General features: G+C 43.4%; 1 protein-coding gene and 1 long non-coding RNA gene across 6 annotated transcripts in view; one reads left to right on the top strand and one right to left on the bottom strand.

Moving 5' to 3' along the window:
- Positions 1–27415, bottom strand: part of GRIN2B (glutamate ionotropic receptor NMDA type subunit 2B) — a 224454-nt gene that overhangs the window by 102890 nt on the left and 94149 nt on the right. The gene's annotated exons all lie outside the window — the stretch shown is intronic.
- Positions 99–27152, top strand: LOC146763500 (uncharacterized). The gene is made up of 2 exons (XR_014951972.1): positions 99–17233; positions 21089–27152. It is a non-coding gene; the product is annotated as an uncharacterized LOC146763500 (long non-coding RNA).

The following is a 27415-nucleotide window of genomic DNA, read 5'->3' on the forward strand; positions in this document are numbered from 1 at the left end:
TACAGATAACATATCACTTTTCTCCAAAGCAAAAATAGATTTCAAGGTATTTCTTCCATATGAAAGGACTAAAAATCAGCTTACATGGGGCAGTAAGAGCATGGAAAATTACATTTGTCAGAACAGCTGACAATGGGTCATAATTATGTCTTGGCACCAACTAACAGGTCGCTGATGAAAGCCATACCACTAGAATAAGGCAAATACTGAAAGGTTAGGACATGTCCTTCAGACCTGTTTATACATCTTAAGGCATAGTCATACAATCATTGACTATGTAGGAGAAGCAGTCACAGAACAGAAGTCAAATGAGGCTCTTCAGTGTTTTTTTCATCCAGGATGATGTCTTTCAAGCTCTGTCAATTTGAAGAGCTGTAAAAAATATTCCAGTTGAACTGTTGTCCCTGTGCAGTGAATTTAATCCTGCTGACAGCAGCCTTACTTTTCTTAATAATTTTTGTACATCCCCTTGAAATGTCTCACATGGCTGTGGACCATGGCTTTAAAAAATCTGGCCAAGCAGATATGCATGTCAATGACCTCTTTGGTCTTCTGAAAGTGGCTGGTATGCTGCTGTGCAGCCAGCCATCAGGGCATCTCGCTATTTACACAGAGCTCATTCCAGTTTCTGCCCTGGGAGTCAAGACCCAGCAAACAGGTGAACACATCTGACTTTTCAGAGCATTTTTGCTTGTGGAAAACCACTCAAATCTGCCAAAAAGGTCCATCTCACTGACAGAAGCCAGGCAAGGCTGAACCAGTTGGAGACTGAAATAAATCCTTTTATTATATTCTCAAAAAAAGCAACCTAGCTCAACTTTTTTGATCCAAGGAGAAACCACTAATGATTTTGGGGTTATTCAAGTTTATCAAGTGTTGAAGGCATTCACGCATTTGTCAGGGGCAATGAATTCACAGTGTTGGCAGGAGCAGAGTCATGCCTGCAAGAAGACTCACTCTAAAAAGTGTGACTGGATTTTCTTGGGTCTGTAGCAGTTTGGCCAAGCTGGCACCCTATCACTTTCTTCCCTATAACATTTCCAAGAGGAAATCGATTCAAAAAATAAACAAATAATCACTCCTGTTTGTAACTGGGAAGGGAGGGTCTCTGGAGGTTGCTCTTCCTTTGCCAGAGGAGCCACTCTCCCTCTGCTGCTGTTCCCTCTCCTTTCTCCCTCTTTCTCTCCCTCTGTGGGTTGATGTTTCCATGGAAACATGTTCTTTACTGCCGCTGAAATTACATTGCATTTAAAGCATTAACCCTTCCTTGGGCTGAGGAAAGTCTCAGAACTATTAGGGGTTTTTTGTTTGTTTTTTTTTTTTTTTTTTCCTGTTTACTTTAAGCTTTCTTGTGGTTATTTTTCCCTGTGGCATTAGGAAAACCTTTTTCTTTCAAGAAGGCCTCCCAGCTAGCATTTGTCTGACAAGAGGCACAGGATGCATCACCAGTGGGGTAGTGTCTTAAATTAAGATTTCTTAATTCCCTTTTTTTTCCTACATGAAACCCTTAACACATTTCTTTCCACCCTATGTGCCACGAGGGAAAATGCTGCAGTAGCAAATAAAATGAAGAGTAAGACAGAAGGAGAAGCAAGAAAGCCACAAGCTGGCACATGTGAAGAACACAGCTTTGGTTAATACCAGAGCTCAAACCCTTGTAGTCACGCACTGATCAGCATCTTCTTCATTACAAAGTGCCATAATCACAGACCTCACCACTCCTCCTCCAGCCTGACTCCTCTTCCTCTTCACAATCTTGTCTGTAATTAGTCATTCTTGTCCTCACTTGTAGTTAGCACTCCAACAACACTTGGTGCAATTAGTAGCCTCCTCACCATCAGCACCTTCCCTGTGCGGCTGCTTCTCCACCCAATCTGCCATGTCTGCCATCCTTCCCTTTGGCTCTCCACTGGCATTTGCCACTTCCAACACAGCCATTGCTGTTACACTGCTGCCTTCACTGCAGCCAGGTCAACTGCACAACTGCTGCTTTCTCTGCTCTGACTGTGACAACAAGGCTCTGAAAGTCAAGATGTCTCCGTTTGGGTGCTCCCTGGACCCCAGGTCCCAGGTTAAAAATTACCCTGCAAATCCTCAGCCGCCAGTCTTTGCTTATCCCAGCCCAGTCACAGCAAAAACACCTCTGTGCTCTTCTTTCACTTACATTATCCCTTTTTCAAATACTGGGAAAATATAAAAGAGAGATAAATACCAAGAAGTTCCTTCCAGCTTTTCACATGGTTTCCTATACTCAGACATGCTTCCTTTCTGTCCCAAAGTTCCATGTCCTGACAGCTTGCAAACTGCTTCTGTTAATTACACCTGTATAGCTACAGAGTCCATATTCCCTTGCACCATCTATTTTGGGTTTCCCAGCACACACTTCAAGCCTATCTCACCATTCTCAACTCTTGCCCCAAAAGCCAGGGTGTGAAGAATCCTGCTTTGAGCTGGGTGCATATGTAGTGCCGTGAGGAGGGATCAGTGTGGGAGGAAGATGCTATTCTGAAATGAATGACAAATATGGGTAATAAACTCAACCTAAGTCTTTTATGCCTGTCTCTAGTGGGTTCCCAATATGGGAAATAGAAATATCATGGGTACATTTTGAACACAGCTGGGAACACTGCCAAAGTCCTACTCAGAGTTCACACATTTACATCATTTATATCATATCCGACTTGTGCCTTGTATTATTAACTTCGTAGAGTGTTTTGTGATGTAGTTTGTAGTCCAGGCTCTGTTAAATCAACTTACATGCCTCTCTCTTCCTTTTGGTAAAAGAGAGAGATTTGGGGCTACACAAGGTCTTGCTAAGCACAAGGAGGGTGACTGGTTTGCTGACATGTTCAGTGCACTCCTACATTCTCATATAGTGTTCTGGAAAATCTTTTGGGATCCATCCCTGAGGTCTGACAGGTGCAAAAAGAAGGGAAATATTGCATTCTGGTCAATAATTCAACTCCTAGATCAGATTGGTAGTGATTGAATAATTTTTCCAATTGCTGCTAAGCCTCTGTGAAACACTGAGATGGGGTCCATTGGTAGGTGCCCAACATGCCACTGCAACTTCTCAGGCTTCCTTCTCAGCAGTGTTGGAGAAGAGGTTGAAAATGGAAGTAGACAAACAACCTAGGGCATGGAACTGAAGAAATTCCATTTGTCTAGAACAGAGTGAAGGCATATTGCCAAGGAAAAAAGTAGAGTTCTGCTCACAGACCAGGCTTTTTGCAAGCATTGCTGAGAGATCAGACTTTTTGCTTTCTGTGTGGCAGGCCACATTCTGTGGCAGCTGGAAATCTATCACCTTCCAGGGATTGATCCAAAAGAAGAGACCCTAAAATGACCTAGCACTATGACTTTATGGTTTTGTAAATCAATAGTTTTTCTAACAATCTGAAGACTCAATGTTATACTCCATCCCCTACTCCACATGTCCAGGCCAGACTCCATGACTATTATGGCATCTGAGGTAGGTGAGCAGCAAGTGACTCAGATGCCTGGTACACACAGACAGTGGGGACAGGTAACCATGATGAGGAGATAAGGAGACTGCAGCAGGCCACCTGAACGTAGTCACTTATATAAAAATGAAACAGAGCATGCGTCCTCAGTGTGTCCTGAAGAAAGAAAAGAGTCAGCTTCAGCCCATGTTGCTTCATCTCCAGTGAAATAAATGTGCCATTTTATTCTAGAGTTGCATTTGATCTTGAATTACTTCTCTGCTTCTCTGAGAAAAGGTCACTTTAAAGAAGCCTCAGGCATGATACTAACATTGCATCCAATAAAAGACTCTCAGGAGGTCTGAAATAAGTACAAGGTCCAAATTTGGGATATATTATCTGAACCTTATTCCTTCTCCCTCCTGAAAGTCAGAGTGGGGAATCTGACAAGATTATTTCTTTGCTCAGGAGACTTACACGACTCCTTGGTCCTAGAAATACAGTGAAAACAGTTTTGCAGCAAGCATCTCAGCATTCCAGTCCACAGTGTCCACGGTGGGAAATCTGAACACAGAATGGATTGAAACAAGTGTCCCAGGAGTGAGACCAGAATATTTCCACAGAAAGTGTATCAGAGGGTCAAGCTCCACATCTATTACCATATCACAGCTTCCTCCAGTTCAACCAGCTCTCAGAAATCTGTTTTCACCTTTAACTGGTCCTGAAGCTAACAAACTAAAACATAACCCACAAATATCATACACAAGTCCTGATAGATGTGGACATACCCTGAAATCTTGGGAATTAGCCTGAGCACTCGGTAGAATAATGTGGCCTCTAGTTCTGGTCTCATTCAGTACCTTTGGCTGCATCACTCCCACAGCTCTTGCTATGCACATATTGTGACAGCATATCAGTTGTCTGCACCCTCTTCTGTCGGCAGCATTCACTAAAACCACTTCAGAAAAAGCAGCCTCAAGAGGAGGCACCTTTCAGAAATCGCTCACTCCTCCTCTTTCTCCAACATGTCTTGGGTGCTTATACATCATTGATTCAGATACGAGACAACACAGTCCCTTCAAAAAACTGGTCATAAGCTCCAATGTCATGTAAGCAATTCTCAAGGCCATAACCCTGATTGGGTGTCCATTAGCTGGAGCTCCCCTCCAGAGCTTCATACCAGCCTTCCTCCAGGAGGACCTCCAGTTCCAAGATAAAGACCTCCCTCTTGCCCAGGCACAAGGCTTCAAAGAGGCAGATACAGCCTTCCCTACCCACACATTATACTGAAAAGCAAACTTATAACATGAAAAAAAAACCAAAAACCCAAACCCCTACGGGTGTGGGGGGATCTGAAATTCTTTGTGGATTATGACTTTTCCATGGCAACAGGCTTGAGAAACAGGAGGGCTGGGGAGGGGGGTGAGGAGAGGGAGAGGGAGGGAATGGGAGGCAGAGTGCTGAGGAGGGAGCAAGCAGCACTGGTACATTGCCATGGAAACCCTCTTCCATCTGCAGCCAACTGCCAAAGTCAGTCAGGATCCTAGAAATGGACTTGGAGTGGGGCCTGGGAGGTGCTGGGGGAGTTACCTTGCCAGCCTGGAGGCTACCTCAACCTTAAAAACCCCAGTCCCACTCCTCTCCCCCTTTCCCAACAGCCTTGACACTGCTTCTGCCCTTGCCTCCACCAGACAGAGTCAAATTTGGCCCAGCTGAAGAGTGGGAGGAAATACAAGTCAGCAAACAAAACAATCAGAGAGGGTGGAAAGCAGTGAGGCAAAGAGGGATAATTTTTCTGATAGCCCTTGGTTTTCTTTCCACCTTTCTGGATCGATTTGGACCACGCAGATGTATTTGTTTTCACACCCCAGATGGCTGTAGAAAGAGGATGTCACTCCCAATCACTGAAATCGAGATGGAAATGTTACTTCCCTGAAAACTTAGCTACCAAGGAAAGAAGAGCTGTTGTGTTCACATTTGCACAAGGCCAGGTCCCCTTCAACTGTGTCTGTCCCACCCAGTATAGCACATGTCTCAACCCACCTCTAAAACATGACAGATGTCACAATATTGTGGCCAAGTAAAAATCAGAGGAGATTTTGTTAATGGAAATGAAGTACACAGTGAAAATAAGTTAATTCTGCCTTCTAACCCACATCTGCAACACTTGGAGGGCAGACAACTCAGTGAAATGAACAACCATTCACACCCTTTTGCACACCGTAATTTGTCAGAAGCCTTTTGGTGCTGTAAGAAATGGTCAGAGTTTGGAGAAAGAACTTTAAAAGGACTGGTAAATTCTACGAACCCTTGCTAGTATTTATAGTTGTACCCCTAGCACGGGAAGGGATGGATGAGTCGTTTCAGGCTGCAGACGGCTGCAGACGGCAGGAAGGAATCGACTCCTACTCCAACCACACAACTGGCTAAGCAAATTGTGGAGGAAGATTCCCTTCTCCTGAAGCATCTGTTATCACCCATCTGATTGCACAATGAATCAGTAGTATGAGGACAGGCTGCTGTGAGGGTGGGGGAAGAGGGAAAGAGATTGCAAATCAGGCAGTTATAAAGCAAGAGGATGCCAGTTTCCACCTCATCACAGAAAAGGACATGGACCAAACAGAAAGGGCCTGACTTGTATGTTTTTAAGTTATGTGTTTGGATTACTACTGAGTATAGCATCAATGAAGTAGCTTAACTTTTATTGCAACAGCAGCTTGGTCTTCCCACATGTATTTCAGAGCTGGGGATCCCAAAGTGCTCTGTGATCTGATCATTCATCTCTCTAAATGATCTTCACTGATGAAATAAAGCAACCAGCCTGCAGACAATGCTCAAACAGAAGAAAAAATCCTTGCCCTGCACTCTGAGCCCAATCACAACTCTGCTGGACCACCAAGTGATTCATCTGAAATTGCTCTGCTTATTACTAAGATTGGAGCCCAAGCCCAAGCCTCCAGACCACATCTAAGATTATCTAGTCACATTATATGGGATAAAGAAAATGAGCACGGACAGTGGCAGAATTTTTCTCAACTTTCCTGAGGAGGGAAGAACAGCTGACTGACTCTTCTGAGCTTCATAACCTCCTATGTGTCTGATGCAAATATACCACAATAATGCCTTCAGGCTGAAAATTAATGAAAAATCACTAATGGGTCAAACTGTTATTTCAACTGTTGTTGGGACCAAAACCAGTCTACATTTTGGAGGAAGAGAAAGGAAATTATAAAAATTACCTGTTACGGGCTTAAGCAGTAAACAAGTCAATGCAGAAAAGAGTCAGCATGGGATTAGTTTTTTCACATGGACTTTGGCTGTAAAACAACCAATAAATCAAATCCAAATCAGTGCTGATTTTCAGATCTGACAAGAAGCTCAACATGACCTGGCAATGTGCATTCCAGCACAGAAAGCCAATCATATATGGGGCTACATCAAAAGCAGTGTGGCCAGAAGGGTGAGGGAGTTGATTCTCCCCCTCTGCTCTGCTTTGGTAAGACCCTACCTTCAGTGCTCCATCCAGCCCTGAGGTTCCCAGCACAACGAGGGCAGAGCTCAAGGCCAGGCTGGATGGGGCTTTGAGAACCTGGTCTAATGGAAGGTGTCCCTGCTCATAGGAGATGGGTTAGAGCTAGGAAATTTTTAACATCTTTCAATACAAACAACACAATTTCAATACAAATATTTCAATTTTTAAGATCTTTCAATACAAAACGTTCTATGAGTCTATGGTTTGTATTGAGTAGTCCCTGGTAAGTCTGTTCTTTTGGGATCAATTTCAAGCAGGTGACCTCACAAAGGGAATTTCTTTTCAGGCTGGGCACCTTTGAAATCCTGAAGTAAGGTGTTTGGAGTCATTCTGTAGGTCAATATAAGGGATGCTATTGGGGAAAGATAGTAGGCCCAGATGAGACCAAGTTTGGGTCATTTTTGTGAGATGTGATCTGATTTGGAGCCTGGACAAAGTACCATGGCCTAAGGGCAGGAAAAAGGCATGGGGTTCCCCCTAGATGAGAAAATACTGTGAGCCCTACCCAAAGGGCAGCACAGCTGCATCTTAGCCTCAGACAAAAGTGAAGAGAGGACACTGCACAGCCCAGAGCCCACTATGCATACAACAGCTAACCATGCACTAATAAAAGGAACCAATATCCAGTATTTTCTTTCTGAATTCACTGTTGCATTTACTCTTCAGGAATACTCAGCAACATTGGATGCACAGGTCAAAAGGGGAAGGATTTATTTCTTGTGGCCTGAAGTCTGGTTTCAGACATCTTCTACTTCTGAGCTCAGCAGGGGTTCCCAGCCAGCTCACTCCCAGTTATTTACCAATAAAATAACTCAGTGGCAGTACCAAACAGGAGCCTGCCCCTGGAAGCCAGACTCCTGTCGGCTACTTTGTGCCTGGCACTGAATTTTTTTATCCCTTTATCCCTTGCACCTGCACCTGCCTCCAGAGAAATGGATAGGCTATTAAATATGGACTGGTATCACTTACAAGAGCTTTGCCGGCCCATCTGTGAAATTGCTCTGTGTCTCTTGAAGGCGTGCACAAGAGATGTTCTCTCCCCCCTCCCTCATCCTCCACTGATGGATTGGGTCTGTCAGCTTGTCAGCTCTCATTGGGCACTGTTTGACATCAGTCCACATTGGGGCAGTGAAAATCTGTTTGCAGTCAGCTCTTCCAATAGCTCCCGTGAAAGAGGGGAGGCTGACCCTCTCCAAAACATGCTGCCTCAGCTGGTATCCAAACAGCCACATATGACAATGGTGATAGAAAACAGCTTGAGAGAGGGTGGCAAAGCTACAGGTTTCTTTGGGGTCTGTTGGGTAGGTCAAGAAGAACACTGAGACCTGGGTTAGGGCCCACATGACTCCTGAATGCCGTGCACAAACATTGCCAGCAAGAACAGTAGTCAGTGACTGAAAAAGAGGTCGTTAATACAGCTGAGGTTGTGCAGGGATGCAGCTCAGTGGAGTGGGCCCTGGAATAATGTTCTGAGCATCCCTGGCCTCTCAACTTACAAATGTCATCTGTCAATCCTAGACTCACTCCTTCCGGGGCAGTTCTGACAGGGGTAGCTGAGAATGGACATCAGAGGCAAGCTAGGCTTGCAGAGCTTCCAGAGGGTCAATTGCCATGGTACATTAAGTAGCCAGTCATTCAAAATAGAGTTTCTTAATCCTGTTTTCTTAATGTCTAAAAAATTCAAACTCTTTACTATATCTGAAAATCCTTCTCAGAGTCTCTTTACAGAAAGCCAGAATCAAGGCTCTTGTGGCTAATCACAGTGCCTTGGAATGAGAACATTAAATCATTAGGAACAGTGAAGCTTCCATTATGCCCCCTTCAATTCATTTTATTTTGACATGAGAAAGTCATGTGAGAAATGTGAGTTTCTAGGAAGAAGCTGAGGTGCTACGATGGGTAGTTAAGAGACTAAGAAGACCTAGCACAACCTACAGAGATTCACAAAGGGAGCCATTTTAATGGGGAAAAAAAAGCAAACTGTACTGCAAAATTCACATATAGGTCCAGATTTTCAGCTTTGCATTTCCATTTCCAGCTGCAAGTCCTCATTTAGCTCTCTGAAATAGTAAAGGCTTTGACCCCATTTGTTATTGCAGCCCTTGATTGGCAAAACACTTCTAAAGATAAGCTCTTCAAATTGCCATTTTTTGCTCTTCTGCAAAGTAAGATTTGTTTAGGCCATGAAAGAAAAAACACTTTATTGGATTTCTGTGACTAGACAACAATATTCCAGATACTGCCCAGTCCCACCATGCCACGCACTGTGAGACAAGCAAATAATAACACACCTCAGGATGAAAATATCACTACAGCAAACAGGATTTTAAGAGTCACAGAGAAATTCAGGTTCGAGAGGACCTCTGCAGGTGACCTGGCATAGCCCTCCACTCAAAAGAGGGCCAGCTTATGTAATCTTCTCCCATCCATTTTTCAATGAAGCAACCAGACATCAAACTATAATTATTAGCTTACTTGTCACCTATTGTTTCATGTCATAGTAACCCACTCTTATACCCAAATGATACATACACAGAGAGCTTTTTTAGCTCCATCTTCAAAAAACAATAGGTCTCTTCAGTTACTCTAACAAATAGCACAATAAAAAATAACTGAACAAAAAAACTAAAGCATCCTACAGTTAGGTATGATAGGTAAAGAGTGGGAAGAAGGTTCAAGCAAGAGAGGAAAGAGTGAAGGGCAAAAAAGTGACTGTAGAATGGCTGGATGGAGAGGTGGAGTGTTGTGGCATGAAGAACCTTTGGATCTGTGATAGAAGTATAGTGAAATATTAAAAACTTCACAAGCAAGGATTAGTTTTTCTGAGTTTTCTAGCTCAGCACTTCGGAGTCAATGGGTATGGGCAGTTGAGCTAAGCAACCATGTTTTAGATACTGAAGGGAACTTGCTTGGTTTTGGAGCATCCTTTCCTCAGAGCCTCAATGGGTGCCACCCCCCTGCTGGGCTCCCTGACCACGGTATCTGCTCTCCCACCCCTTCAGTCCAGAGGGAGCCCTAGGTGCAGGCAGAGGGACCCACAGCAGAAGCAGCTCATGTGCACAGCTGTAAGAGTGAAGGAAAGCTGATGACATTGAAGAGGGAGCTGATGTTGCTTTCCTTGCACCACGATACATAGTATAAAACAGAGGGATGAAGGGCTCAGAGTGAGTAGTAAGCATAGGGCCAGACAAACTAATTTAAAGATTAAACTTTCTCCACCTCAGAGCCCTGCCCTGTGCATCGGTTTCATCATTAGCGATGACAGTGATGACTGAGGATTCCCAACCTGGAACAGAGATATGAGAGCATCTGCAATTCCCTCTTATCACTGTCCAAATGAACTTCCTGTCTCTGCAGAATTGATACATGAACTTTTATTGCTCCTACCAAGCCCTGTGTAATAGCTGGGATTAGTCCTATTCAGAAAGCTGGTTAATCCATTATGGTTTCTTTTTAAGCTATTTGCCATAATATTCCAGCTATTTCCATATTTTAATTAGACACTTTATTTTTAAATCTCCTCCTTTTAATCTTTTGCCTTTCACATATTTTACCTCAGGAAATACTATTTGTTCTTGGAATATTGAAGAAGGTATGGTAGGGTCAAGCAAAGAAGTCTCAAGAAATTAGTACTGAGATGGAAGAAATATCAACAAATTCATAAACACAAAGGTGGAGGCAGCTGAAGGACTGGGAAATACATGCCAAACGCTGCCTTGAGAGCACCCTGCACCTAACCACTGAGTGGGGGGCACATCGGTGAGAGAAAGGATGCATCTCTTGGTGTGTGCTCAGGTCAGTGCCACTTGACAGGGACACATGTCAAAGCACTCTCAGCAGTGCTGAGTGAAGATTAGCAGAAGTGTATCCTTGCCACTTTCATTTAATAACAGGGTCCTGTTACCCGTGATTTTTTGTGAGGTTCTTCTAGCATTGTCAGCACAGCTGACTACCTGAAGAAATTTATTATAAACCACAAAGCAGGAGTGTCTGCTTGTTACTCCCATCTCCCAGTCATTGCTGATGATATGGACTAAAAGGAGCGGAGGTGGGGTGGGAGAGGGCTGTGAGCCCCCATGCACAATGCAGGGTAGCTCAGATAGGGCTGGCTCTTCACAGGTGTGCAGCATGCCTGAAGAACCAGCCTGATATTTCAGATGAGAGCTCTGCGCAACAGTAAGCCTTGCAGAAAAGGGCTTGGCACTCACTTAAGACTAAAAACAGAGCACTTCTTATTAAGGAGGCTGATGTAAAGCCCAGAGCAGGGGGAGTGGTGGGGGGATGATGCAGGAAGGAAGGACATGTGATATTCATTCAGTAAAAGAAAACCAACAGCTAAAGAATGCACCAGATTAATATCAATTGCTTTTCCTGCCCTAGAGCCTTTTGGTGCTCAGAAGCTAATTTGGGTGGGGTGGTATCTTCACATACACACAGCAGAAACACACATCACACACCCCATCAGCTTCCCACAGTTTGAAAGAGAAGTAGATATCCAAACCATAGACTAAAGAGAAGAGCTCTGCAGAGAGAAGTGCTTAACTGAGAACAAAACTGGTCCTAGCCCAGAAATCATCAACCTCTCCAACTCCAGGGATAAGGACAGCTTTCTTGATGTCAGCCATTTCCAGCCCCTGAGCACACACACTGCCATTCCCTGCAAACTGAAGAGGAACCACAATTCCTGCAGGAAGCACATGCAAGGTGGAAACACCCACATCTTGCCCATATCTATCTCTCTTCATTACTCCCCATCTAAGCTCCAGCTTTCCCCCTCTTGGTGCTAGAGGCTCTCCCACTACCATCTCTGTGATTTAAGACTGAGGGTGGCACAGCCTTTAGCTCCCATGGTCCAGCACAGCAGCCTCACCCACAGCAAGGGCCAAAAGGAGAACTCTCTCCAGGTGAGGAGAGGACCAGAACCCCCAGAGTCCCCTCTGTGTAGCTCTAGTTCTCATCACCGCCAGTCCTTTGTCTCTAGCATGGGTGCTCAGAGCTATCCTTGCTGCTTTCAGACTGGTTTATACCCTGGGTTCAGGGTGCTTCTCATCATAAATTGGCAAGCCCTGCCTCCCCCTCTCCCCAAGGCACGGTGCAGCCTCTTTGCACAGTCATACATGGCCCAGAATCCAGGATCACTGCATCACTGCTAACCATATCTGAAATCAAGAACCAATGGGGGAAACCAGAAAGTTCATTTTAACTTCAGGTGACAGCCAGGGAGAGCTAACAAAGACAAAGCAGAAAGGATGGTAAAGTAAGACAGATGGACGAATAAGAATTTGTATTTTTTTTACCCAGATGTAAATGGATTTGTTGCTCTACAGCAATTTACAATAGCTGAAAACTGGTCTGCAAAGCCCAAGAGGGAATAAGGATGTCCCAGAGAGCTGAAAAGGTGGATTCAATGCTGAGCTGTTGCTCACTGGGAGTCCTTCTAGATTTACAGTCCACTCGAAATACTGGCCTCAGTATTTTCTTCGCACCATGACTAGATGAACAGGAAAAGTCTGCTCCACTGACCACCTTCCTCCCTGCAACTGCCTCAGCCACGTGCATAACAAACTAATAATTCAATCATGCACCTTCACCACACTTTCACTGCAGCCCACACACTCACCCACCTGCTGCCAGAATAGGCACCCCCCACCATTGCCAGAGTCAGTCAGGCATGCTTTTCTCCCACTCGTGCAGTCCCACTCAGCTCCATCCACACCCCGACTCTGTCTGCCTTTAACAATTATCTCCAGCTCTGGAAGAAGCACTGCAGATTTCCATCCCAGCCTTCCCTCTAAGCGCTTATTCGTTGCATCACAGAACATGCCCTGAGCTGGAATGAAATTTTGCCCTTTGCATATCCTTACTTATTTATACTTGCTGCCCATGCTGGTTGCCTAAGGGATGGGAAGGAGGTAGGAGGGTATTAACAAGCTCTTTAACATGATACCTCTTAGAAACAGAGTAGCTACTGCTATCTGCATCACTATCTTCTGCTTGAGTGAAAATCAGGCAATGGACACTACTGCTGGCTGCTTTTCTATGCCCACAAGGTACCATAAGACACACTAGGAATTTGGGCTCAGCTGCTGACCCATCAATTCTAAAAGTTAGTGTTCACACACAAGGCTCAAATTTTACAAGGTGTGAGATGGCAAGTGTTTTCAGACACTTTCCAAAGCTCAAGCCAAGGTGGTGCTCTTCAGAGACAGAACCTTTTACAATCCATGTCCATTATTATATATCATTATTCACAGTCTTTTGGATGCATATATCTTCTGCTCTCTTTACTGCCTTCCTCTAGTCAGTCACCAAGACCTTCCTTCCCTCTCCAGAAAAGCCCACTAGTTAAGCCCAGCAATTAAAGCACTGGGTTCTCAAATCCTAAATGCCTGACTTCAGATAAGGATGTCAAGCAAAGTCTCCCTGGGAAGGTGCCCTAAATTTGAAGATGTCATATATACTGATATAGAAGAAAGTCTCTAAATCCCTTTTTCAGAAGTAATTTTATATCATAAAAAATACTCTCCATGGGCAGAACACTCAGACCTTCAACCATACACACCTCCAGCTGATGATCTGGATCTGCCAGGGGCAATGGCATGGAGTCAGAGGAAGAATGTTTTTACCAAACTGGAGAATCTGTGAAGAGGGATTTAAGGGAAATGGAGTCTGTCAGAGGGGCCACTTGCTGGGAGGACAGCTTGTTGGCATGGGACAGACTGGTCTTTGAGTGTTTGCAATGCAAGCCCTCCCCTACAGCTGTCCCCATGCATTGGCCCTCCCTCTTCAGGAGGTGGCTAGGGCTCTGCACAGGACATTCCAGGTGGTCCTCAGGACAGCAGCTGGCCCTGAACCTGCACAGCATCCCTGTAGCCTCTGGCTGTGAAGCTGATAAAGGATTGTTGGTAATAACATGGCATGGGAAGAACAGAAGACAAGAGTGACTGGAGAAGAGGCCATGAGGAAGTAGGGCAGCACTTTTCCAAGACAAACATCCTTGTACTTCCTGGAGATAACACAACACAGTACAGAGTAAGGGCAGGAATAAGGCCAAGAAACAGCTATAGACTGTAAGGGGAGGATCAAGACCATCCAAGCCTTCCAAAGCCCTCTAACCCATTTCCTAAACGCGCAGAAAATTATCTGTGCATGATAGTCAATTTGCACAGAAAGTGAGAAATCTGTTTTCAAGGCAAGGAAACATATCTATGAAAAGATATCTCCACCAAGCCCAGGGAGCACCCCCCAAGATCCTGGACAGAGAAGCCCCTTTCCCATGGTGCCACCAGGTTAAACCCTCCCCAGGGAGCTGGGGGTGTCTAGCCTAGAAAAGGAGGCTCATGGGGGATCTTATTGCTCTGGAAGGAGGTCATAGACGGGGGGGTGTAAGTCTCTTCTCCCAGATAACAAGAGATAGAGCAAGAGGAAATGGCTTCAAGTTGAGCCAGTGAACAGGCTGTCCAGAGAGGTGGCGGTGTCACCATCCCTGGAGGTAGATGGTGATGTGGCACTTAGGGTCACGGTTTAGTGGTGGACCTGACAGTTTAGGATGATTGGATTCAATGATTTTAGAGGTCTTTTCCAACCTCAGTGATGCTATGGTTCTATGAGTCTTTGAAGCCTGAATCTGTGTCATCTAACAGTGTCATCACAGCAGGCTGTAATGCCAGCCCCAACTTGGCTAAGGATAGATGTAATTGTACTGGTAATAAAATACAGTTGCCACCCCTAGAACAGTTGTTCCTTGAAGTCACAGAAGTACCAAATAGGACTTCTTCCCTAATACAAGCAATTTGTGTGCACAAATAATACCAGTTGTTGGGACCAAATTGATTTTTTCTCCCCCGAGCTCTCCCATCCTTCACCACTGATACGTAACTGAGTCTACTTGGGAATGAAAGCAGAAAAAAAAACTCTGCTCCAATTCCTTTCCCATGGATGCTGGTTCATGACTATCATGCTGAGGAACCAAAACTACATCCTTGCACATTCAAATCATTGAATTCCCCTCTCTGCTGCCAAAGCCATAGAGCCAGACCCTATCTCAGCTACACAGGTATATCCCTGTGACTTCATTTAGTTTTCCTCTGCTGCCAGTTCTTCTGTGGCACTCTTCAACACACTGATGTTACAGATTTCCACTATGATAATTAAGGGAGCTTTGTATTGGGTCTGGCTGAGACGGAGTTCATTTTCCCACAGCAGCCCTCACTGTACTGTGCTTTGCATTGGTACCTAGAAAGGAGTTGGTAAGACACCAGAGTTTTGGCTACTGCTGAGCAGCGCTGGCACAGCATCCCACCTGAGACTGAAACTGTGCTTCCAGTTCCTGTGGTTGCTAAAGCTAAATGCTCATACCATGTCATTACACACATCTTAATTAATCCACTGATTGTTCCCATACTCTCCCAGATTAGGATACCCTCTCCTAGAAAACATTAGCTTATTAACCCCAGTCACTCCTTCTAAAGCAGTCCCAGAACAGATAATTGCCTAGCCCCTAAATGCCAAGGTATTCATAATGTTCTGATTTACCAAGAGGCATTGCAAAGTCTCTCTGAAGTATTTGAGTGGAGGAATAACACACAAGCTCTTTCAGAAGCATCATTAAAACCAGACAAACCTTTCAATCCATTTAGTGAAGTGCCTGGAGGCTGTCTTTTCAGAAGGGAAGCAGAAGTAAATACAGCACACTGAAATTGAATACATGCAGTGCCACAGGCAGCAGCCCTCTTGCACATCATTTGCGATGCTGGTGTTTTTTCCTGTTTCGCCTTTTTTTTTCAATTTATACTCAGTGCATTTCAGGCTCATGTGAAGAAGAATCATAACAACCCTGGAGATTTTTATTTATCCCTGAGAAAGGTATAAAGTGGGCATCAGCCAGGCAAGTTACCTCCACTGTCTACTGAATGTCAGCTAGGAAGTAACACGTATCTGCCATGAGAAGGCAGTTCATAATTCAATCCCACTCAAACCCCCAGCCCTTCTGCTGTGGACAATTCAAAAGAACTATCTGAGAATGGCCTCAGGAGAGGGATAATATCAGCACTGAACCAGATTGAGATACCTTGTTCATCTCACATGTCTCACACCATTGCTGTTAAGTGGCCATAATAGGATGAGAGAAAATGGCTTCAGGTTGTGCCACAGAAGGCTTAGATTGGATATAAGGAAAATTTTCTTCACTGAAAGGACTGTCAAGCACTGGAACAGGCTGCCTAGAGAAATGATATAGCCATTCTCCCTGGAAATATTTAAAAGATGTGTAGATGTGGCACTAAGGACATGGTTTACTGGTGGACTTGGCAGTGCTGGGTTAATGACTAGACTCAATGATCTCTGAGGCCTTTTCCAACCTAAATGATACTTTGAGTCTATGAATATTTAGCTAAGGCTAGTGGTGAGGTTCACAGCTGCACCACCTACTCTGAAATCTCTTCCCAGAACACAGAATGCCTCTCATGGAGTCCAAAGAAGTAGTATTTTTCACTATGTTTTTTTCCAAGAAGAAAACAAGTGTCAGAAGATGCTTGGCCAAATCTTTGCCAAATCTCTCCCAGCATTCTGACCCCAAACTTGCCTCTTCCAGTCTGCCCACTCTAGCTCTCAGCCAGAGCTCTCATCTGGAGCCTGTAACCTCAACATGCCACTAGGGTCCTAGAAACATTTTACAAAAAATTGAGAAAAACCAGTATCTCTGGCATTGCTTTCTTCCCACTAAGGCTTCCCATGTTTGGGGATGATTCATGAGCTGCATGAGTTAATGCGTTTTGGTGAAGGCAGGACTGCAAAATACAGTACTGTAGCTGAACACCCATGGCTGCAGGAAGGAGGAAGGGAGAGAAGGAGAAGTAAGAAAAGAACAGCCTTTGGAGGATTGGATTTTTTTTTCCACTCTTGCACTTGTTTTTTCTGTTTGGATTGTTGGTTTTACTTCTATGCTGTGGACTGGTACCGATTTTATTTCATTGTGTGGCATACATTTTTAAACAAAGATTAAAGGTGCTGAAAGCCTGGGGTAAACACTTTTTCTCTCTTTTTTTAAGAAACATAATTTTCAATTGAAACGGAAATAAAACAATTTGTTTTTATGCTTGCTGACTGAGACCCAGGTTTAAGACCCTACAAGAACACATTCAGCCAGTAAGCAGATCTACCCTGACCACCTAAAAATGTTCCAGGAAGTCCACAGACGAGAGATTTGCATTTCTGGAGCTGGTACCACCATCTCTTCAAGCTGTCTCTTCTTCCCAAGGTAAAGCCTTCCTTATAGATTTCTCTAGCTATGCCAAATTTTATCTTTAAGAGTGACATTTTCCATATCAGATGTTCATGTCATGTCTGATATTTGACAAAGATTGAAGTTAAAATGCTCCAATCTTTTCCAAAAACAGGCAAGAGGAAAAAAAGCTATTCTACCAACATTAGAAAAATATAGTGACCTTTATAAAAAGCTCCTGTAGTTGTCTGCTTTCAAGGGACATGGATTTTGATGAGAGAGGAAAGCAAACATTCATTTCATGCTGATTTTTTCCATACCTGTTAAAACCTAGACAGGTTATAAGCCTTTGGAAAAAAACTGCAATTTACAGTTGTTCAAGAAAAACTATTAGAGCTTTCAAAAAAAACTCCATCCTTTTTATACTGCTCTCCTGACTGGACCTTCTGCAGTCTAAGGCTCATGTAAGGCCTATGAGTGGGCTGGGGAAGTAGAAGAAGGAGGAATACATCTATTGGGTTTGTATTTCCCATGATTGTGCCTGCTCCCTGCACACAGAGATGGCTGGAAAAGGAGGCTGGCTAATTCCAAAGCAGCAGGGAAGAGCCAGGAAGGTAATCAGGATACACTGACTTGGGACACTGCAAGAAGTAAGGGGCTAAAAAAGAAGAGAACTGGGAGGTGTGACACCTGGACTATTTGGACAAAGAGACTGTGATTTGTTGGAGTTGAGGGGAGGGGAAGACAGATTGGACAAGGAGTCAGAATGTGAGATAAGTGGAAATGGATGAAAACAAGTGACACAGTCCAGCAGTGGAGGCTGGATTTTTATAGACCCAGGTTCTGGAGTTAGTTTGCTTGTCTATAAGAGAGATTCTAACTTTGCTAGGTGATAACCAGACTGGGACAAGAAGCCAGAAGGGCAGAACAGACAAGGCAAGCTGGTGGAGACAAGACAAAAGAGGGAGAGAAAAGCAGTGGGAGAGAAAAGCTAACAAGTTTGTGACCACTAAACCATGCAGTTTGGCAAAGTGTTGGCCTATTCAATACAAAAATGCAAAAGAGGGAAAACATCAGCATTATAGTTATTCAACCAATTTGAATGCATCCCATTTTGCATAATGACTAAGAATCAGTCCTGCATCAACAATTTTTCTTGCAGAACCCTGATCTCATTGAATGCACTAGATAGATTAATTTGGGAATCAAACTTAGCTGTTTCGAAAGTGGGCAGTAATCAAGTGAGAGGTTGAGAATGGCTAGGACAAACAGGAAAATCATATTGCTATGCCAGCTGAAAGATGTACTGCAAGGCTGGATTTGTCCCAACCTCATGCACAAGACCAAAGTGGCACAAATAGAACAAAATATTATTATTATATTGTATTATATTATTTATACCTCAGTTGAAAGGGACCTACAACAATCATCTAGTCCAAATGCTTCCTAAACACTGACAGGCTTGGAGCATTGACCACCTCTCCAGGAAGACTGTTCCAGTGTTTGACCACCCTCTTAGTGAAGAAAACTTTCCTAACACCAAGTCTAAGCTCACATGGCATAGCTTCAAGCCATTCACATGCATCCTACTACTGGACAGAAGGCAGAAGAGATCAGTAAATTCTCTTAAACAAGATTTTTTACAAGGAGTCTCTAAATCTGTGCACTCCATTTTCTGGATGCTTAACAAAAGCTGAACTGGCCCCTTTTTTTGGTCTGGTGGCAATTCCAAACAAAAATAAGTACTGTATTGAGAGCCCAATTTTGGCAAATCAGTAAGTATAAAGTTTTGAATTTATTAAAAGAAATATATATATATATATTCAGCCTGTCTTCTTTTGAATCTGAATATTTTCAAACATCCTTTTTTCAAATGAAAATATACATATTGAAGTTATAAACTAATTGGAATTTGAAATCCAGTGTTTCATCTCAAATATATTGAAAGAAATAATTTGAATTAAAATTAAAAAAGGGAAATGGTTTGGAGACTGTTTTGCTTTTCTCCGGGGTTCAATATGATTTATGAAAAATAAACAATTATATGGGGTATAAACAAACAGCCCATATAACTTGTATGTCACCAAATTTCCATTTCTACATTAATAAAAAATCAATGAAAAACGGTGCTCAGTGCTAGGTAAGACTTGGCAGGGGGCAATTGAAGAATTGCTGAGTTGAAGACAAAGAGAAATTTGCTTTGAACACTGAAAGCATTCTGTAATGATCAGTACTTTGAATAATGAGATTCTAGGTGTCTCAGATGGGCCATGAAAAATTAATAGACATTTTTGACCTTAATCTTGCTGCGCCTCAGTTCCCTGCCTATACAATGGATTTACATAAAGTAGCTTGTGTCCTCTCATCTCGTAGGAGTAGGGTGAAAATCCATGAACTTCAAGATGTACCAAGATACTGGCCTAATGTGCCACAGATAACACCTTGAGACAAAGAGCCCTCAGTTCTCAGCAGCCTGTGAAAGCACACACAATACAAAGCTTAAAGATACACATTAAGCAAGGTGAAGGAAATGAAACACTGGATCGCTGCTCCGTCAGGAAATATTACCCATCGTGCATACAGAAAGAAGGCAGGGGTCCTGTCCTGAAGGATAGTACTGAAACTACTGCTCTATAATGCATAGACACAAGAATGCCAAATTAAGATTGCAGCCTTAATTCTCTCATTTTCTTCTGTTTGAAGTGTTTGCCTTTGCAACCTAAATAACATTCTTCTGACACAGTTGTGTGCATGCAATATATGAAAGGCTCTTGGCTTGGGGGCCTTGGACTTCTCAGAACATTGTAGCAGAGTCCCCCTGAGTTTTCCTCCCCAGTTATTTTTCTTCCAGCTCATACCGGTTTTGCAGCACTGTATCAGAGCTTGTCTTTTCCTGTCTCTCTCCTTTACCACATGCCCTTCCTGAGACCTGCTTTCTCACCTCCAGCCACCACCCACCCACCCTGCCGGCTCCCCGGCACCAGCTTTCGTTACTGCATCGCTAATTATTTGCTTGGGCAATCACCATCCTAGCACTACGAGCACAGACAGAGGTCTCTCTTCATTAGATATAAAACAGCAAAGAGGTAACCTCATTTCAGGGCAAAATTGCAACAATGTTGGCATGCTGTATCCTTCCCAGATCTGGTCCATGATGCAGCGATGCCTGTCTCCATCTCTTCTTTCTTTGCAACCTTCCACCCAGTAACTGTACTGGTGGGAGGCAGAAAGGGAAACTTTGACTCATCACACCTGTCTCTAATGGCACTTGTCATGCTCCTCATAACCCCAGGTTCCCCTAACATTTTCACTGCTATATAACTTCTGGAGTATTATAATCTTTATTCATACCTCTTTACCTGAACAGCAGTTTAAAAATTCCCTAATTCTCACCTGAAAACATCTTTTGGAGTAAAACTACCTTCCGAGAATTTCTGGTATGGTTTTGTTCATCCTGCAAAATATGCCCAAAGCCTTATGCAAAGACCATACAGACAATAAATCAGGCATTTACAGACAAACTAAACAAAGAGACCATATCAGGGTGGGAGTAGGGCCTGATTTTTAAAAAAATTCTGTGCAGAGGGGAACATAACTTAGAAAATGCCAAAAATAAACTATTTTTTAAAAAATAGTTCAGAGCTTTAATTTTCAAGGTTTTTTTTTTTTCCTACTAATATTAAGCTTCAGAAGTTGACCATGTCAAAACAATAGACAAAGACCAGTCCAGTCCAAAACTGTGCATAATCATCTTCTTCCTGGCATCATGACACCTGTCAGTGCAATATTCTCCTTTGCTAACACCCCTTGTCCTGTCCTGTTGTAAGTTACTGACTCACTCCTTTTTCTTATTTTTTTCTCTCCCTTTTCTCTCTTGGCTCTCTCCTCTAGCTCTCCCTGGTGAACAGTGAGCTGCAAGAAGAATTCCTGGGCTAGAAATTAACATATTAATGAAGAAAGAGCCTTGAAGAAGGGTTGAGAGATGGGGAGAAAACAGAGAGAGAAGGCAGGCAGAACAAAATAACAAAGAGAAGATATTATGAAGAAGGGACACAGAGCCAAAGCACAAAGGGAGAAAAAAAAAAATGCCTTTCTCGGGAACTTGTGCTACTTCAAACACTTCCATGGGAAGAAAAGATGAAAGAGAAAAGAAAGGGGGTAGGAAAAATGGGGTGGTTCTTCTGTTTTAAGCTAAGATTTAATATTTCTATAGAAAAGATTCATCTAATGAGGGAAGGATAAGAAGGTGGAAGATGGGAGTGATGGAGGGACACAGAGACACACAAATGGGGCATGACTGATAACAAGAGCAGTGGGCTCATCCCTGGCTATTTGCAAAACACCATTAGCATGGAATCATGGAAACACTGGTGCAATAGGCCTTGCCTATGGGCTATGGCCTCCCCTGTGACCTCCTGTTCTCTCCTTCCACAATGTAAACCTGCAAGCCTGCCCCAAAATTATGATAAAAAAGAAAGATAAAATGTCAGTTAGCAAGGATTATGGTTGATCTAGGTCATAAACATCCCATTCCCAACGCCTCTCAGCTCTCTCTTAGGCAAACAGTGGGAAACCCATTAGGATCAGTGGATTGAGGAGGAAGTAAAAACATTGTTAGTTCAAGCATTTAAGTACTTGTTCCATCCCCTCTGTTTCTCTATTTGACTACCCACCATTTATATCCTTCTTTAGAAGCACTGCAGAAGAACAGATCCTGAATAATGCAAAATTTCCCCTTGCACCCACTGGCCAGAACAAGCCTACCATTCCCATGCCTGATGACAAGACAAAAGGAGGGGGAAATAAAGGATTCCTGGCCTGAAGAAGGAACATAAAGAAATAGCATTTGTAGTGGTGAAATATGTAACAGACATTGCAAAACCAAGACATAAGGACTTCATTAGGAAAACAAGCTTTTTCACGTAGGTCTACATCAGTAAAGGTTGTTACCAAAGTTGTTACCAAAGAGTCATTATTGCAAAACAGACCTCTCTCAGTTTGTCCACAGTATTCACAGTCCCACCAGCACATGCCACTACACAAAAACTTGTTCCACAGCTTCCAGGTGGTACCAAGCTGGCTCCTTGACACCTTACCAGACTACTGCAATACTGAGAATACCCTCAATACCCTAAGAATTGACTGAGGCCCATGGTCTTGTGCAGCATCCTCCTAGATGTACAGTAAATAAGTAAATAGCCACAGGCACAACAATGTTTGTCTCCTTGATCAGCCCAACTCCTCCTTTCTTGTGTAATGGTGAGGGGAGTGGACCAAGGACTGTTTGTCACTCAGCCATCACTAGACAAGACCCCTAGGTGCTACAGCTTTCTTTGATACTTAAATAAACTTTCAGCATGAACCTCTGTCATAAATGTGATAAATTTACATGGCTGCTTTCCCTTGACTTCTCAGATTACAGGAAGAGGTTCTGGGATTTCCTGGCATAGGAGTTCCCACTGCTCAGCTTCAGCAGAATAGCCACAGCCAAAGTCACAGCAGCCATGCAACTGTCTGGTTTTGGGTACTACTGCTGCTCTGACCTGTGGCATGTGAAAAGGCAAGGCAAGCTCCAAACCACACAGAGGAATGAAAGTCAGTGCCACCCACAGCCCTCCCACTTAAGAGAACCAGCTGCATGTCCTTCACAGTGAGTGCTCTAAAACCAAACTCAGTGATGCTTTATATTTCCCCAAGTGGTTCTCCACCTGCACCACATCCCCACACTCCCTTTCTGTCAGTGCCCTTCTCTGGGGACCTGCTTCCACACTGACAACTGCTGGCTGCAGCAAATGTTTCTGAGCTGCTGCAGCTGAGCACCAAGAGGCAGAACCCCTTCTGCAGGCTTTGTGAGGATCCAGAAGAAGGTGACAAAAAGGGAGGAAAGCAGCAGCAATGCAAACCAGCCTGATCTGCAATGCAAATTGGTAGATGCCTCTCACTTGGGCAGCTCTCCTCTCCCCTGTGGCTAATCCTACCCCTGAAAGCCTCCATACCCTCCTTACTGGCTTACATTGTCTCCCAGTGCCATCCACTGTTAGGAGCACCATGCTTTTCTCATTTGGCTCCCTCACTCTGCCAAACTTCCTTGTTAAGCAATTTCATGGAACTATAATAAACTATTCCAAATCAATTTCACAGCATTGCTAAGCCTGTGCCTTCATCAATTCAAACTTGAGCCTTCCATAAAGAATTGCTGAGAGAAAAAATTACAAATCAGTAAAATAAGTAAACTTCTCACTCTAGACAGTCAAACTGTAGCCGTTTCCAGAGCTATCATCTTTCCACTGTGGCTTGGTGCTACCTCCAAGGCACTCTTTGGATTTCCTCTTTCATGAGGAAAGGCTGAGAGAATTGGGATTGTTCAATGTGGAAAAGAGAAGCCTTTGGGGTGGCCTAATTGTGGCCTTCCAGTACCTGAAGAGAACTTAACAGGAAAGACGAGGCAAGACTATTTACAAGAGCATGTACCGTCAGGACAAGGAAGAATGGGTTCAAACTGAAAGACAGTAGTTTTAGATAATGTATTAGGAAAAAATTCTTTACTGTGAGGGTGGTGAGGCACTGGAACGAGTTTCCCAGAGAAGCTGTGGATGCCTCACACCTGGAGGTGTTCAAAACCAGGTAAGATGTTACTCTGAACAATCTGGTCTAGCTGAAGATGTCCCCTCCCATGGCAGGGAGCTTGGAACTAGATGATCTTCAAGGTCCCCTTCCAACTCAAACTCTGTGATTCTGTGAATCATCTGACCCGTAGTCTCACATTTACAAAAAGCAAGACCTTCTCCATCTCAATGCTACATAAAAGCCAAAATAGATCTGCAAGTAAAGCCCCCAGTATCTCAGCTACATGCCTGCAAGGAAAGGAAAAGGAAACTGAGACAAGGGCAGCAAAGCATGCAGAACTGAATCCAGGCAAGTCAAATGCTGCAAAGCCCAATATCCCACACTGCCCTGCAGAACAGCTTTTTGACATGAATACACACTAGGCATACTGAAGAGTAGTTGCTAGATGTTCAGATTTATTCAGAGGCTGTAAGCATCTGTATTTTGCACCTCAAAGTCTTCACGGTCCCTTGGTGATGCTGAAGAGCATTTTACCATGGCTTAAGTACCAGCACTCATACGCACTCACCATGCCACACGTCACCACTCAGATGCAGAAGGACAACATCAGCATCTCTGTGAAGAAGGTAGAAAGAATTGCTTCCAGCAATCTGTTTGAGGTATCTCATGTCACTCACAGGGCCTGTGACACATTATTTTAAGGGGGAAGAAAGCAATGAAAAGTATCCTTTTGGGAGGATCATCTGTTATATATGACATCTATTACCCATGTGGCTAAAACCTCTCAGAGCTTTATTGCAGTCAACCCTTTTGCTCTCCATCTAGTTCTGGTTACCACTTGTCTGTAACCACAGCAGCCTTTCTGGATATCTCCCACTGCCCAGGGCTGTCTCCAGGGAAAATAAGCACATAATCAATGTAAAATCTAGATATATCAGCTCAAAACATGTCATTCTCTTGGGATGAAGAAGGTCACTGAAATTAGATGTCATTTGCTCTTGAAGTCTGCACACTGGAAAAGCTGCTAACCTCCTTTGTGACACCACTTCTGGAGCTGCTGCCTGCCTGCTGCACACAGGCATAAGAGAGGCATGTGTGGCACTGCTGCTAATATCTTGCATTCATTAAACACCCCCAATGTCTTGATGAAAATCCACCTCTAGTAAATTCATTCTGCCAGCTGAAATTCCTCGTGCAGCTCCAGTGAGGTGCAGTATTCATCTCCAGCTCATATTATAGTCTGTTAAACAGTTCCTCTATTTCACCCTGGAGATGGCTGCATTTTTTGAAATAATTTTGAATTAAGCCATCCCCCATCCCTTTCTACTTTGTAAAGTGCTTTGGAACTGCAGATAAAAGATGCTACAACCATCATAAATAAATGTAAGTTGCTGACACTGCTACTGGAGGTAGCCATCTTGCTGAAAAATTATTTCATTTGTGACACTAATAATACAGGGAAGAACACTGGGCAAGACACTAAAAACTTATTTCCATCTCGTTTTAATACAGCTTCAAAAACCAAGAAAAGAAGTCAGCATCGAGTCAGCATTTGTGCACTTTTAACCACTGTCAGGCTACAGATTCACAGGTTTTCAGTCCATTGTGGCAGCTATCTTCCACCATGACCACACCATCAAGAGGGTGAACTCTTCATCTGATTATCTTCTGTCTCTCCAGATCCTTAACAAAGGCCAACACTGAGTTCACCAAAGCTGTTTTTCCACCATTTCTCATGGTACATTACTGCAAAGGGGAGGCCCAATCACCTTACCATCTTTATTCAATCAAGACAGGGGTAAAGATCTGTTTGGTGTGATATAACAAGAGCAAAAATCTCTCCACAGGGGCGAAAAATAACTTTTTTTGTATGAAGATGGCTGGCAGCACTCAGTCTGATTGATCATTTCAAGGGCAACTATGGTTAGATTTTAATATTCATTTTGCATTAAGGTGCTTGCAGGCTTGAGTAGGGACATTTTTATTACTTAAATCAGGAGAGAACATGCTGCAGAAATGACAGAGTAGGGTGTACTGAACAAGCTGACAGGTCTCCACTATTTCTATTTTCTCTGTTATTATTTCACTCACATTCAAGCATTCTAAGCACCACATTTCTAGATTATATTCCATGCAAATACTTCAAGAAATATAGTGCACAACGGATGTACAGCACAAAAAAAATTACACTAAGGTAACATACATCACCCTCAAATGTTTATATTAAATTCAAAATCACATTTTCTAACCCTAGCAAAGCAGGAATCCCTTGTCTAACACTGCAAACTGATTTCTGAAGTTTGAAGCGAAGCTGGCTTTGAGTTATTTGTCCACACTAACAGAAGCCCCACTGCTGGCTAATTATTTGAAAGCAGAACAAATTCATCCATTTCACACTCTCTTAACTCAAAATTGGATGAACAGGGATTTTTTTTGCTCAGATATTTCAAAAACTGTTCACCTTTGGACTGTGAATGAAAATAAAATTTGCTACATAAAAAAAAATGTACTCAAAAAATTACTGCTACTTGAAAATAGGCCAGTGGAGAGATATGTACACTGCAGAGAGAGGTCTGGATTCTGCACAGGTAACAGGTATTCCAAACCTGTTACCTGTGCAAACTTTGGTAGGGTCCCTTTCAGATAAGTATTCAGCTGCCCAACAGATATGCAGATCCACATTTTCCCAAAATGTGGTTGCAAGACTCGAGTAACCCTTAAAGCGATGATTTTGAGAGGAATTTCATCAGCAGCATCTAGTCAGAAGTGCTCTAAGCCTCAATTCAGAAAAGCACTTAACCACGCACAATCTCTTGGACAAGGCATGGATGGCAAAAGCCACAGAACAGCAGGTGCTTCCACAGGGGAGCAGGCAGCTGTCTGACAGGGCTCAGCTCCATCACACAAGCATGTAAGACAAAGGGGAAAAGGACACCCCACTGAAAGTTAAACCACAGGAACAGTGTTAAAACTGCAGAACATAAAAAAAACCTCATCGCAGACACGCCAGGGTTAATACCTCCACTTTTTTCCAAGGTCACCTGACTTAATCTTTTTCCCTTTTTTAGTGAACACAAAGGCTGTCATCGTCCTTCTCCCCCTCCCGCGTCTTCCAGGAGCAAGCACTAGTGCAAGCAGCCCTTGTCAAACCCAGTCATGAACCCAAATTGCATCAAAGAGAAGAAAAAGCTTCTCCAGAGCTGCACAGGGAGCCATAGCAACCCAGCAGTTCCTATTTTTAAAAACTTGAAAGATAGTAAGAACATTAAGTCTGAGGGGAGGAGAGAGGGACAAAAAAAAAAAAAAAAAGAAAAAAAAAAAACCACCAAAACCCCACTACATTTCTCACAGAAAGAAAAAAAAAAAAAAAAAGCACATGTTCTGAAACCACATATGGCCAGACATCAGTGTGCAAGTGTGCAAGCCAGAAAATATCTATGTGCCCATCAAGCCAGTTCTTGAAGGAAAAAGGGTATTTCTCACCTTCCCTCCACTGCTCTGCTAAAGCAGGTTTTCAGATTCCCTGAGGCTCTTTCAAGCCCACAGCACCCTAAATGCATTTTGTGATCAAAGCAGGATCAGCAATGGCATAGCTGGTGCTAAACTGTGAACCAGACCAGGTTTGTGGTTTCAAAGCTCCACCACAGAGGA

The sequence above is a fragment of the Lonchura striata genome, chromosome 1A (assembly GCF_050655825.1).
Source record: "Lonchura striata isolate lonStrDom1 chromosome 1A, ASM5065582v1, whole genome shotgun sequence".
Taxonomy (NCBI): Eukaryota; Metazoa; Chordata; class Aves; order Passeriformes; family Estrildidae; genus Lonchura; species Lonchura striata.